Genomic DNA, 12817 nt, shown 5'->3' on the forward strand with positions numbered 1-12817 from the left:
GAAAGTTCTGTGTGCTGCTAAAGCAAACTGTGAAATGCCTACCTATTGGATAGATAATTCTGTACACAGATCTCTTAAGTCCTGTTTATACACAATCTATCTTATCTCTGAAGTTTCTTTACTTGTTTTTAGGTTGGAAACCTAAGTTGCTTTTCTCTTTCATGTAATTACTAGACAAAACATGTAAAATGAAATTATTATAATACAAAATACCTTAAAAACTTTGGCTGCAAGAGGATCCTTTTCTAAATCAATATCTAAAGGATCAATGTCAACTTCCATTAGATCTTCAAGTAGCTCAAGGTCAATTTCCTTATCTTTTTCCATAGATGAGAGAGGCGGGGTACCTTCAAATAAGTAAAAAAGATTTCACTGGTAGAGTGTATTACATGAAAGTTAAATGAAACACTGATTTATGATACAGAACGAAACACTTCATTTGCATAGAACATACACATACACACATCAAATAGCTAAATATTTACATTTAAGTATTACTCAGCATGCAAATTTATCACTTTACAACACTACAGAAACATCAATGCAGTATCTGATTCCCTAGTGAGACCATATTATTTACTCTAGTAATAGTAGCATAAATATAATTCAGAAAAATCACTGGCTTATCTAAAATGGATTAACATTTTTACATTTTTGTTACACCCACAACATAATACTTTTCACAGTATTTCAACTATTATTACAAGTAATAGCACTGAGCACACAGGCTAAAGTAAAAAGGATTAAGTTGTATGACTATCCACCTATCTACTAAGTATTAGAAATTACCTTGCTCTCAGATATCTCCATTTTTAAATAGTTTCTCTACCTTGTAAGAATTACTTTCCATAATTTTTTTCATTAAATACATCTTCATAGAATGCCAGCAAACATGAGCCTTTACTAGTTTCCATGTATGCACACAAAGATCAATGTACCTCTTCTCTACCCTTACTAGATTAAAAAAAAGAGTTAGAGGTAGAGGTGCACAGTAATTAAGCAAACTATAACATGATGAGCTAAAAGAGTGTACTGATGGCAAAGGTCCTACTCTATAAGTAGGTACACAACAAGCCTCTTGGCAGCAATCATGGACTGTATGCAAAGATTCCAAATGAAGAGAATTAGCTAAAAGGATTGCTGTGTGAAGGAACCTAGGACTCAAGTTGAAAGTGATAGCAGGATGTTAAACATACGTGTGCAAATGTGTGTGTGTGTGTGTGTGTGTGTGTGTGAGAGAGAGAGAGAGAGAGAGAGAGAGAGAGAGAGAGAGAAGAGAGAGAGAGAGAGAAGAGAGAGAGAGAGAAGGAACCGAAATAAGTGTTCCAAACTATCGAGAGAGAGAGCGAGAGCGAGAGAGAGAGAGCGAGAGCGAGAGAGAGAGAGCGAGAGCGAGAGAGAGAGAGAGAGAGAGAGAGAACCCAAATAAGTGCTCCAAACTATTGAGCCAACTCCCCAGCCCCAATTCCTTTCTTCCTAAATTGCTTTAATCTGGGTATTGGTTTTTTCACAGCAACAGAAAAGAAACTAAGCTAATAAATGAAAATACTTACAATGTCATAAAATGAAAGCAATATATAAATTTTACTAAATCAAAATGCTTAAACCGGGCGATGGTAGCTCACTTGTTTAATCCCACCACTCGGTAGGCAGAGGCAGGCGGATCTCTGCGAGTTCGAGGCCAGCCTGGGCTACAAGAGCTAGTTCCAGGGCAGGCTCCAAAGCTACAGAGAAACCCTGTCTTGAAAATCCAATCAATCAATAAATGAATGAATGAATGAATGAATGCTTAAAATATTATGAAATGATGGTATGGTGGTACACGTCTTTAATCCCAGCACTCTGGAGACACAGGTAGGCCTGTGTTCGAGGACATCCTGTTGAAAGAACTAGTTCTAAGATAGGCAAGGCCATACAAAGAAACCCTGTATCTCCCCCCAAAATAATAAATAAATAAATATTTTTTAAAAGTTCTGTTTTTCAAAGTCCTAACAGAAAGACATAAAATGTAATTTCATATGTTATTAATTGGAACTGGATACCTATTCTCACTTAAAAGGCAGAAGGGCTATTTTGAATATAATTTTAAAATTTCACCTGCTATATCATGTGTCAAAGGTTCATCTATGGTTTCTAGCAATTGAGCAGAAGATTGCTGAAGGGCGTCATCAGAGTCACCAGCTGTTGTACCTACATCTTCACTCACGGTGCCTTCTTCCATTGCTTCTGCAGCTCCTGGAGCCAACAATTCTCCTGTACTGGAGGAGACAGACCTAATCACTTTAATACTTTATATGTTTTTATTACCCTTTTGTGACAGTGAAGAAGCTAATAGAGCAGTTTCCTAAAGTCATAGAAGAACAGTAAGCAGCAAACATCAGTGCAAATAATGAAATAGGGGCTTCCTTGACAATGTATTCTAATCACCTACCAATTTATTAAAATCACTGCTGTACAATAATTTAAATCGTTTCCACTGGAACATTTATACATTTGGAAAACCTCTTACCATTTCCTTTACACATTACTTGAGCAATGATAAGCTAATTCTGACACACCATAGGAAAAATTCATCCTGACAAACCTGCTAAAATATCCTGTAGCATACAGGTTAACGAATACTGAGCCCAAGCACCACCCCAAGAGATGTCCCCTCTATTGAAGCCAGTTCCAACCAGAAGCAATAGCAGTCTTTCCAGCTGTAGCTCATTCACAATTTCGCACAGATGAATAGTTGGCCTTGTCGCATTTACAATGCGTGCAAGAACCTGAAACAATCAAAAAATCAAATGTTTAAATACCAGTTAAATTAAAAAAAATAAAAACACTAACAAGACAGTTATCAAAGTGGATGATTTTAATAACTTACTTAAAAATGAAACAGAAACGAACATTGTGGATGAAACACTGTATTTGGCTGGGATTAAACTAGGCATGAGCCACCAAGCCCAGATTTTATAACTGGTTTTAAATCTACATAAATACTTACAAATAAACAATGAATGAATACATTGCAGGAAAGGAGTCATTGCATTCAAAGTCATTTAGTGATCTCTTTAATATCTATTTCCTCTATGAATTAAGAAAAGATTAAAGATAGGCACAACCAAATCATCTACATCTACATTTCAAATCCTCAAGCTTTGGTTTTTTTGAGTTTTTAGGCCAGGGTTTCTTTGTGTAGCTTTGGCTATCCTAGAATTAGCTCTGTAGACAAAGTTGGCCTCAAACTGACAGAGATCAGCCTGTCTCTGCCTCCCAAGTGCTGGTATGCAAGACATGGAACATCATTGTTCAGTCAAACCTTCAAATTTTAACCAAATAAAAAACTGAGTCTGATTTTCTCAGAAATTGGGTAGAAAGTATCTTTTAAAATCTTTCAAAGCACAATAAGATAAGGAAAATAGACACAAAGCAAAAACAAAGAAGAAAAGAAAGAAAAAAAAAGGGGGAAAAAGAGAAAAACTACCCTTTTTCTTAATATCAACCAAAAACTGTATCATAGCTTACTTACCTTAAAGACAAATAATAAGAGGTCTGCATGGCCTATGAAATCCATGGAGAGGAGAAACAGTGTAACATGAGGGGAGCCTGCTTGTTTGGGGGTTTCTTTCCTGCCCTGCCCCCCAGCTGTTTAGTTCCAGAGAAGAATCACACACGGATCTCTGTAAGTTATAAAGCTGATTGGCCCATTAGGTCTGGCTACTTATTAGCTAACTCTCACATCTTGATTAACCCATTTTTCTGATCTATTTTAGCCATGTGGCTCAGTACCTTTTTCAGTGGGGCAGCTCACACCCTGCTGCTTCGGTGTTCTGGGCAGGAGTGGGAGGAATCAGCTTCTTCCTCCCCAGAATTCTCCTGCTCTTCTTGCATCATTTCCATTTTCTGTCTGTTTTTCCTGCCTATACCTCCTGCCTGGCCAATCAGCGTTTATTTAAAACATGATTGACAGAATACAGACAATTCTCCCGCACCACTTTCCCCCTTTAAAAAAAAAATAAAAAAAAACAAAGGAAAATATCCATAGTCCATTTGTTGGGAATGTGGGCATAGTATTCCAGGCTACTTCCAGCTGGTTGGGGATGCTGATAATCTTATGGGGACCTAAAGAAAAATTTAGAGTTATGATCAAGTCCTGACTGAAGTATCCTGTGAGTCTAGATCATCTCAGGCAGTAGTCTTGAACCTGTTCTGGATGTAGAACTCAGACATCTGGGCCATCTGTTCCTACCGGCAATTGCTCAGGTGGTCTCCCTTGGTCAAAGATGATTTTTCTTAACTCCGAATAAATCCAGAGCCTCTCATTTTCTGTGGAAACAAAAGCAAAATCTCTTCTCCAAAGTAACATACCTTTTGACTTCAATTTTGAAGCCAAGGTATTTTCAAAATACCTATCTTGGATTAATTCTGCAACATTTATAAGCAAATACCTTTCAGCAGCTGTTGCTCCTTCCTCAGCATTCAAACAATTCAAAGAGAGCATAATAGCATATAGTATCAAGATTCTCTGCGTATTTTCCATCTTTATGTGGCTTTATTTTAACTTTTATTTCTTTTATTTTTACTTTTAACTTTTGGCTTTTTGAGACAGGTTCTCTGCATATCTTTGTCCTGGAATTCCCTCTGTAGACCAGGCTGTCCTTGAACTCCCAGAGATCCGTCTGTCTCTGCCTCCCCAGTGCTGGGATTAAAGGTGTGCATCACCACACTCAACTACTCTCTTTCTTTCTTTCTTATTTTAAGGCTTTAAACCTTTTTTTTTCAAGTCTGCATATATTTTTAACACACTGTAAACCATTTAGAGGTTTTCTTCCTCTTTGAATCTCTCTTTACTGTGTATCTCTCTTTTTCTGACCACATGGGTCTTTAATTTGCTAAGGAATACGGAGAAGACAACAGTCAAAAGTTCCTATGGCTTTTCAAGGTCCTTGCCAGGAAACAAGCTGCAACAGTGTTTTCATAGTCTGGACTGCATGCTTGAAAGAGTCAGAGTTTTCCCTGACCAGATGGCCTAGAAAGCCGGCATTTTAAAACAGAGCAGCTTTTTTCCTGCTACGGCTGAAAACTGAAATGCTTTAATCTTTCCCAAGCGTTCCCAGGCTTTCTGTGGATTTAGTTATCCACGTGGGCGCCATTCTGTAACATGAAGGGGTCCTGCTTGTTTGTGTTTTCTGTCCCCGCCTGGTACCCCACAGGCGGCAAGCCCCAGAGAAAATCAACCACACAGATCTCTCTAAGTTATATAGCTGATTGGCCCATTAGGTCTGGCTACTTATTAGCTAACTCTCACATCTTAATTAACCCATTTTTCTGATCTATTTTAGCCATGTGGCTCAGTACCTTTTTCAGTGGGGCAGCTCACATCCAGCTGCTTTGGTGATCTGGGCTGGAGTGGAAGGAATCAACTTCCTCCTCCCCAGAATTCTGCTCTCCTTGCATCATTTCTACTTTCTGTCTGTTTTTCCCCCGCCTATACCTCCTGCCTGGCCAATCAACGTTTATTTAAAACATGATTGACAGAATACAGACAATTCTTCCGCACCAAAACAGGACAAGCTTTTGTACTACTGAGATACAGCGTTCATGAGCCAGAGTAAATGGAAGAGGTTCTATCTCTGGGCTTTCTTTTGTTGTTGTAACTTCAGTGTCTAGTTCTAATTTATTAGAACTAGAACGAGACCACTCTGTTGTCCGGCGTAAGCGAATCAAATTCTTAAAATGCTACATAAAGAAATTTACATGATTCAGAGCAATGTCTACTCAATGGAAACCTCTCAGTATATACTCCTGTGAGATGAAATTATCCAAAAGAAAATTTCTATTGCAAAAACCATATATGTGCCATGAATTTCAAAGAAAAATAATGGTGGAGAGTGTCTTGCCTCTTGTTGCCCAGCCTAAACCCTAAATGACCTTGAACCTCTGAAATTTCGGCCTTTGCCTCCCAAACGTTGGGATTATAAACACGAACCATCATATCTGGTTAAAAATTAAGATTATTAAAAGCTATGTATATTGACTGGCATAAACCATATTCTCTTTAAAGTACATTAATATACAACAAAATAGATTAAATGTAGTATTTAAAAGAAGTATTACCAAAATATACAAGGAATCATTTATAAAAAAATGGATAAAAATAAAGAACTTCAAAACATTGATTCAAATTATTTCAAAATATTCAAAAAGTTTAAAAGTTGAAAATCACTATTACTTAGGTGCTATGTAAATATGATTAATGAAAACAAGTTCCTTGTTTGCTCTATTTTGAAACAATGGTTTTGCTTCTATATTTTATATTCTATATTAAGAATATAAGCAAGCACCACCATAAGAAAAAGTTTCTTTAGTTATATTTTTAAAAAATCACTGGAATTCTGATGTAAAAAAGACGTTTTTTGAGATGGATGCACCACTGGATACAAAGAAGCTTCGATTCCAAATCTCAATCTTCCAATAACATAACTGAAGAAAAAAAGAAATGCCAACAAGTATTTTCCACATTACTTGTCATTAAAAGTATAAGGAGATGGTATTTATAATCCTTTTTTATTATGCCACATAAACAGACTGAACCATCGATGTCAAAAGACAAACCAGTAATAATGTACATTAACTACTCAATGTCCAACTTACTCTTACGCCATTCAGAAGGTGTGTACTAGGTAGTGAAGCCTACATTACATTTCCTATATTAAAGCTGAGTATTCTGACATTTAGTAAGGACAAGAACAACATGTAATCATTATTATAAAAACGATATATAATAAATCATTATTACAGATGTGACTACACTATGAAGTATAACTCTTACCTTGGAGGTCGCCTGCTTTAGTTTTGTTTACTCTACTAGCAGTTTATATGATGAGCCTTTGTTACTCTGTATTTTTTCTTTTTCCATCTGTTTCACCAAAGCCTTCTGTTTTGCCTTTAGTAGGTTAAGTTGCTTAAAACACAAATCAACAACTGAATCTTAAAAATATCAACATTAAGAACAAAATATAAATTATACTTCTTACAGAATTCACACTTCAAATGAATAACTAATCTCTGAATAACCTTGTAATAAAATTTAAATTATATTTATTAAAGGATTCATTATCTCCACATTCATCACTGAAAATTATTAAGTTCTTTACCCATGGGAAAATGAAAGTAATTAGAAAACTTCCTTATAGAATCTGATTTTTTTCAATGCTGAAAAATAATTATTTATTTTAAATACATGGAGAAAATAATTTTATTGCTGAAGAATTCTTAGCTTTAATTTTATGGGGTTTTCACTCTGTAGTAATAAATATTTTAATATGCCTCAGTATGTCTTCCTTACTATTTTTTAATAGCCTCTCTAAATATTCTTTGTGTGTGTACAAAAGTGTGTGCAGCACACATGTAGATGTCAGAGGACAATGCTGTAGAGTCAGTTCGCCCACCGTGAACTAAAGCCATCCTGCTCTCACAGCAAGTGTTTTCACGTCTATGCCATTTCACTAGCCCTACAAAATTTTTTATGTAAATACTGATTCAAATATAGTAAATACTGATTCAAATATAGTTTTAAGAAATCACTGGAAATTTTTAAGAATTTTATTCATCATCCCTTAGTGAAGACATTTTGCAAAACTAGCTTATCATATGTATTACATGATGAAATATAATCAATTTTATACATTCTCCTGTATTCATGTATCAACTTTATACAATTACAGTTCAGCTATCTATGACAGCCAATTCTGAATGAACACAAGATTCTGTAACTACTGTCATCTGACCCCTGAACCATCTCCCTTACCCTTAAGCCCCACAATTCACAGTCTGTAACAAGAACAAACAAAACAAAGTGTTTCTACTCATAAAGAGTTTATCTGTTGACCAGTTTCCCCATTTATCCAGGTACATATGCAGAAAGTTATGTTGAATAAAAACATACTTACAAAGACATGAATTGTGTGTGTGTGTGTGTGTGTGTGTGTGTGTGTGTGTGTATGAGAGAGAGAGACAGGGAGAGAGAGAGAATACCAAGAACTAAAAGAAAAACTCAAGAACTCAGAACAAAATACAACATATTGTATTAAGAAAAATCCATTGGAGTGTTATTTTCATAACTGAAGAGTCCTTAAGATAGCAATACAGATGCAACAAAAAATTAACTAAATAATTTTAAACTAATTCTATTCCATAGTTTCAGAAAATGATCCCAAAAGGTATGCAACACATGTAATAATTATAACGAAAGAACAGAAATATAAATTTATTTTAAATTAGTTATAATTCTTATAGAAATACATATTGTTTCCAAACTATTTGTAAATAAGTTGGCAACTGCTATCCCATCCTCATGGAAATGTAGAGTTTATTGCCCACAATGTACATCCCCTGGCAAATCCCAGCACAACTATCACTATCCTGGCTGTTGCACAGCTACAGCTATGAGCTACACAAGTAACACTGATGTTCTACATTCAACCACTTCTTACAAGTTTTCAGTTTCACCAACCAAACATTCACCTTCATAAAGAACAATTAAATAGTAGTATTTCACAAAACAGTAACCTCGTTTTACATGACAACTTGAAATGACAGCTAAATCTGTTAATGTAAGTGAGATATACTTAAAGTTAACTACAAGTCTTAAAGAGAAGATAGGTGTGGTGGCACAAGTTTGTAAACCCAGCTGTTCCAGAGACTGAGGTAGAAGGACTAACAAGTTTAACTTCAGTCTCTATATCTGAGTGAGACCCTGCTTCCCTGGGAGAACAGTTGCGTAATGGGCAAATGCCAGATTCCAATATTTAGTACCAGCAGAGAAAAGGCTAAAAAATCAAACAAGTCTTCAGAAGAAATGGGCAATGCGAAAGTATTCACATTGCTGAGTGTAAAGTATCAATTTAGCTCATAACTGAAGGGAAAAGAAGGAGGGGACACACACACACACACACACACACACACAAAACAGATTATTGCCAAATACACCTGTTAAATACAGAATCAAAAGCTTTCCCCATGCCAGATCTAGGTATTCCCAAATTAATTCTCAGTTCACCTAAACCCAGCATTTATTCAAGTTTTACGTTTATGTATATAAGTGTTTTCATTACACACATGCATGTGCATTACATGCATGCCTGGGGCAGTTATAAGTCATAAACAGGTGTTGTATATTTAGTAACTAGAGTTATGGATGGATTTGAAGCACACGGTGAGTGTGCCAATAAAACCAAGATCCTCTGCCAAACAGCAGGTGCTCTTCCTGATTGCTGATCCAGGCATCAGTCCGGGCTGAGGCACTTAATTTATTTATTTATTGAGACACTTTATTTATTTATTTGTTGGTTTGTTTGTTTGATTATTGAGGAAATCGGATTACAGAGCTAGAAAGATGGCTCAATGGGTTAAAAAAATCACATCCTGTTCTTCCAGAAGACCCAAGTTCGGTTCCTAGGGCCCACAACAGCTGGCTTATAAACTCCACCTTCCAGGTCTCTATAGACACTTGTACTTACAAGAAACACATTCACAAAAAAACAGACACATATACACATAAATAAAAGTAAAATAAAACTTAAAAAAGATTAATAAATTGGCCGGAGAAATAGCTCAGTGGTTAAGATCACTTGCTGTTCTTCCACAGGACTCAAGCTCAGTTCCCAGCAACACCAGGCTATTCACAGTCAAGTGCCAAGTGACCCAAGGCCTTCTTGCCTCAAAGGCACACATGCAGTATACACAAAAAAGAATACTAGACACAATATGGTGCACTCTAGTAATCAAGGATATAGCTTAGACTTTGAGAGAAGTAATTTTCTCAAGGAGAAAAGAGACATTTTCATTTTGGAAATCAAACAAAGCACCTAGAACATCTTGTGATACTAAACCACACCAAGAAAGAAATTTTTTAAAAAGAATATTAACTTCCCGCCGACTCAAAAGAAGGTGACATTTCTATAAGCTCAATTCTTCAGAAGAAAATAACATGGTAAATAATGTGTACATGTTGACTCTAGAGGAATGATAAGCTACATTTAAAAAAAATCACATAGGTTCATGGGGTATAATGCAACAGAACTAAATTCTAACACATGACTACCTATGAAATCACAGCATACATGTACAAGTGAACGAACACAAAAGGGAGAAGGGAATGAGAATATGTGTCTGTGCTTTCTTTTAATATTTTACAAAGCATCAATGGAAAAATGAGTCTTTCAAATCATCAGGAAATGGTTAAATGGGTTTCAGAATAAAGAATGCAATCGTAGCTAGCAATAAAAAAATAAATAAAAGTGCCATGGCTGGAAAGATAGCTCAGCAGTTTGCTGATCTTGCATAGAAAGGACCTGAGTTCAGTTCCCAGCACCCACGTAGCAGTGCTGTGGAATAATCCTTTTGTACACTGTAAAAATTTGTCACTCAAATTGGATTAATAAAACACTGTCTGGTCAGTAGCCAGGCAGGAAATATAGGCAGGTCAACCAAACTAAGGATTATGGGAAGAAGGACAGAGTCAGAGAGTTGCCAGCACACACAGAGAAGCAAGATGAGAATGCCATCCTGAGAAAAGGAACCATGTCATGTGGCTAAACATAGATAAGAACTATGGGCTAATTTAAGTATAAGAGTTAGCTACTAACAAGTCTAATCTAACAAGTCTAATCTATCAACCAAGTATTTATAATTGATATTCAACCTCTGAGTTGTTTGGACTGAACATTCGAGACAGGAAACATCCGTCTACATGGCAGCTCATAATCAATTCCAAGAGATTTGATACTTCTTTCAGTCTCCTCAGTTACCAAACAAACACATTCAGGCAAAACACTCATACACATAAAAAGTAAAAATAAGCAAAATCTACAAAGCAAAGTACCGAAATTCTTGCCACAGAATACAAATCTGAGAAAAAGAGACGAGACATAAAGGAAACACACTACATACCTGACTGTCAATATTTTACTGAATCATTACATTCAATAAATTGCACAAAAGTCAAAGAAATAAAATATAACACTACCTATGAAAACACAGAATAAATTAAAGACATGAAGAATGTGAACATTCTAGGAACCAACTCAGAGTTGGTATGTTATTCCCAACTCTGAGAGAACTGATTATGAACTAATGTCAGAAAAATATGTCCATTTATCCAAGCAAACACTAAAAATATGTATTTAAAAATTCTTTTAAAAAGCACACCCAAAAATCCTGGACAAGAAAACAGGTGCAGGGAGTCCCACAAACTTAAATTCAATACTATCTAACATTTAAAATTAAAAATCTAAAGTTAGAGTGGCAGCTGACAACTTCAACCAAAGGTAAACAGGAAGCCACTAGGAATATAAGAAAAAAGGGTTACTGGGTCTGTATGGAAAAAATACAGGGTAAATGACATCATGGAAAAACAGCCAGAGTAATGAAAAAAGTGAAGAAACCCTATAAATAGGCAAAAAAAATCCCTTGAGGATTAGTAACGGAGAACCTGAAAGTTTAAAGACTATCAAAACTTAGAGGTATTTTTTGGCAGTTCACAAATAAGATCAACCAACAACCTGGGCAGCATGCCCCAAGTTTCTCTAAGGTCAGAGATCCCAAATGACAGTCTCAAAACAAAAATAACATTACTGACCATTACCTGCTTATGATGAACAAGCTGCTTTCTGATTTTTCGAGAATATAATCTATCAAGGCTACTGCCTCCCTTAGACGTCTACTTAAACTTTGTGTGTGCAGATTATTGTTGATAAAACTTCACTGGTTACCTGGAAAGAAAAGCTTTTTTTAAATAACTGTTAAAAATTACCTCAAAGTAACTTCTATACCAAGAAAACAAAAAACATAACAATAAGTCAACCAAGAAAAGCCTTTTAAAGTAAAACAACTCTCTGGAGGCTAAACAAACAACTGACAACAGAAATCTGTACTCAATTTCTTCTTGAACAGCCCACACACTTCCTGTCAAAATGCTTAAGATTCATTTTGACAGCACTCCGGAGGCGGAGGCGGAGGCGGAGGCGGAGGCGGAGGCGGAGGCGGAGGCGGAGGCGGAGGCGGAGGCGGAGGCAGGCACGCTAGTGAACTCAAGGTCATCCTGATCTACAAAGCAGGTTCCAGGACAGTCAGACCTACACAGAGAAATTTTGTCTGTTTTGAAAAAAAAAAAGAAAAAAAAAACAGAAGACTGATTTTCAAACAACATAGTTTTGATGTGTTCTAAATAAGAAATAATGACAATAAAAGATTTGTCAGGCAGCGGTGGCACATGCCTTTAATCCCAGCACTTGGGAAGCAGAGGCAGGTGGATCTCTGAGTTCGAGGTCAGCCTGGTCTACAAGAGCTAGTTCCAGGACAGGCTTCAAAGCTACAGAGAAACCCTGTTTTATATATACATACATACACATATACATATATATATGTATATGTGTATGTATGTATATATAAAAGTTTCATACAAACACTGAAAATAGCTAATCGATTTAATGACTGCCAAGATGGGTTTAATAGTTCAAAAGGCAAGCTGCATAACTACATTTATTCTTGTTGTTTTGGAAAATGTCCACACTATTCTACATTGCTCTTTCCTTCAATCTGGCCTAAAACCACACTTTCTTCACCTCTGATTTGTTGTTGTTGTTGTATTTTGAGATAGAGTCGCACTATGTATACAGTTCTGAGACCCCAATACTGAGTCTCCCAATAGCTGGAATTAAAGGTTCCATCACTCAGAGACCCTTTTTGATTATTTATCCATAATTTTAAAATATTTTCCTACTTATTGCCACTCATTAATCAAGTCTTAGCTCAAATTTTTCAAACCCTG

The 12817-nt window shown here is 36.0% G+C and overlaps 1 protein-coding gene across 1 annotated transcript in view; it reads right to left on the reverse strand.

The window, feature by feature from the left end:
- The window catches only part of LOC148117817 (dual E2 ubiquitin-conjugating enzyme/E3 ubiquitin-protein ligase BIRC6-like), a 61477-nt gene that overhangs the window by 27311 nt on the left and 21349 nt on the right, over positions 1–12817 (reverse strand).

The sequence above is a fragment of the Myodes glareolus genome, chromosome 25, assembly GCF_982192425.1.
Source record: "Myodes glareolus chromosome 25, mMyoGla1.1, whole genome shotgun sequence".
Classification (NCBI taxonomy): Eukaryota; Metazoa; Chordata; class Mammalia; order Rodentia; family Cricetidae; genus Myodes; species Myodes glareolus.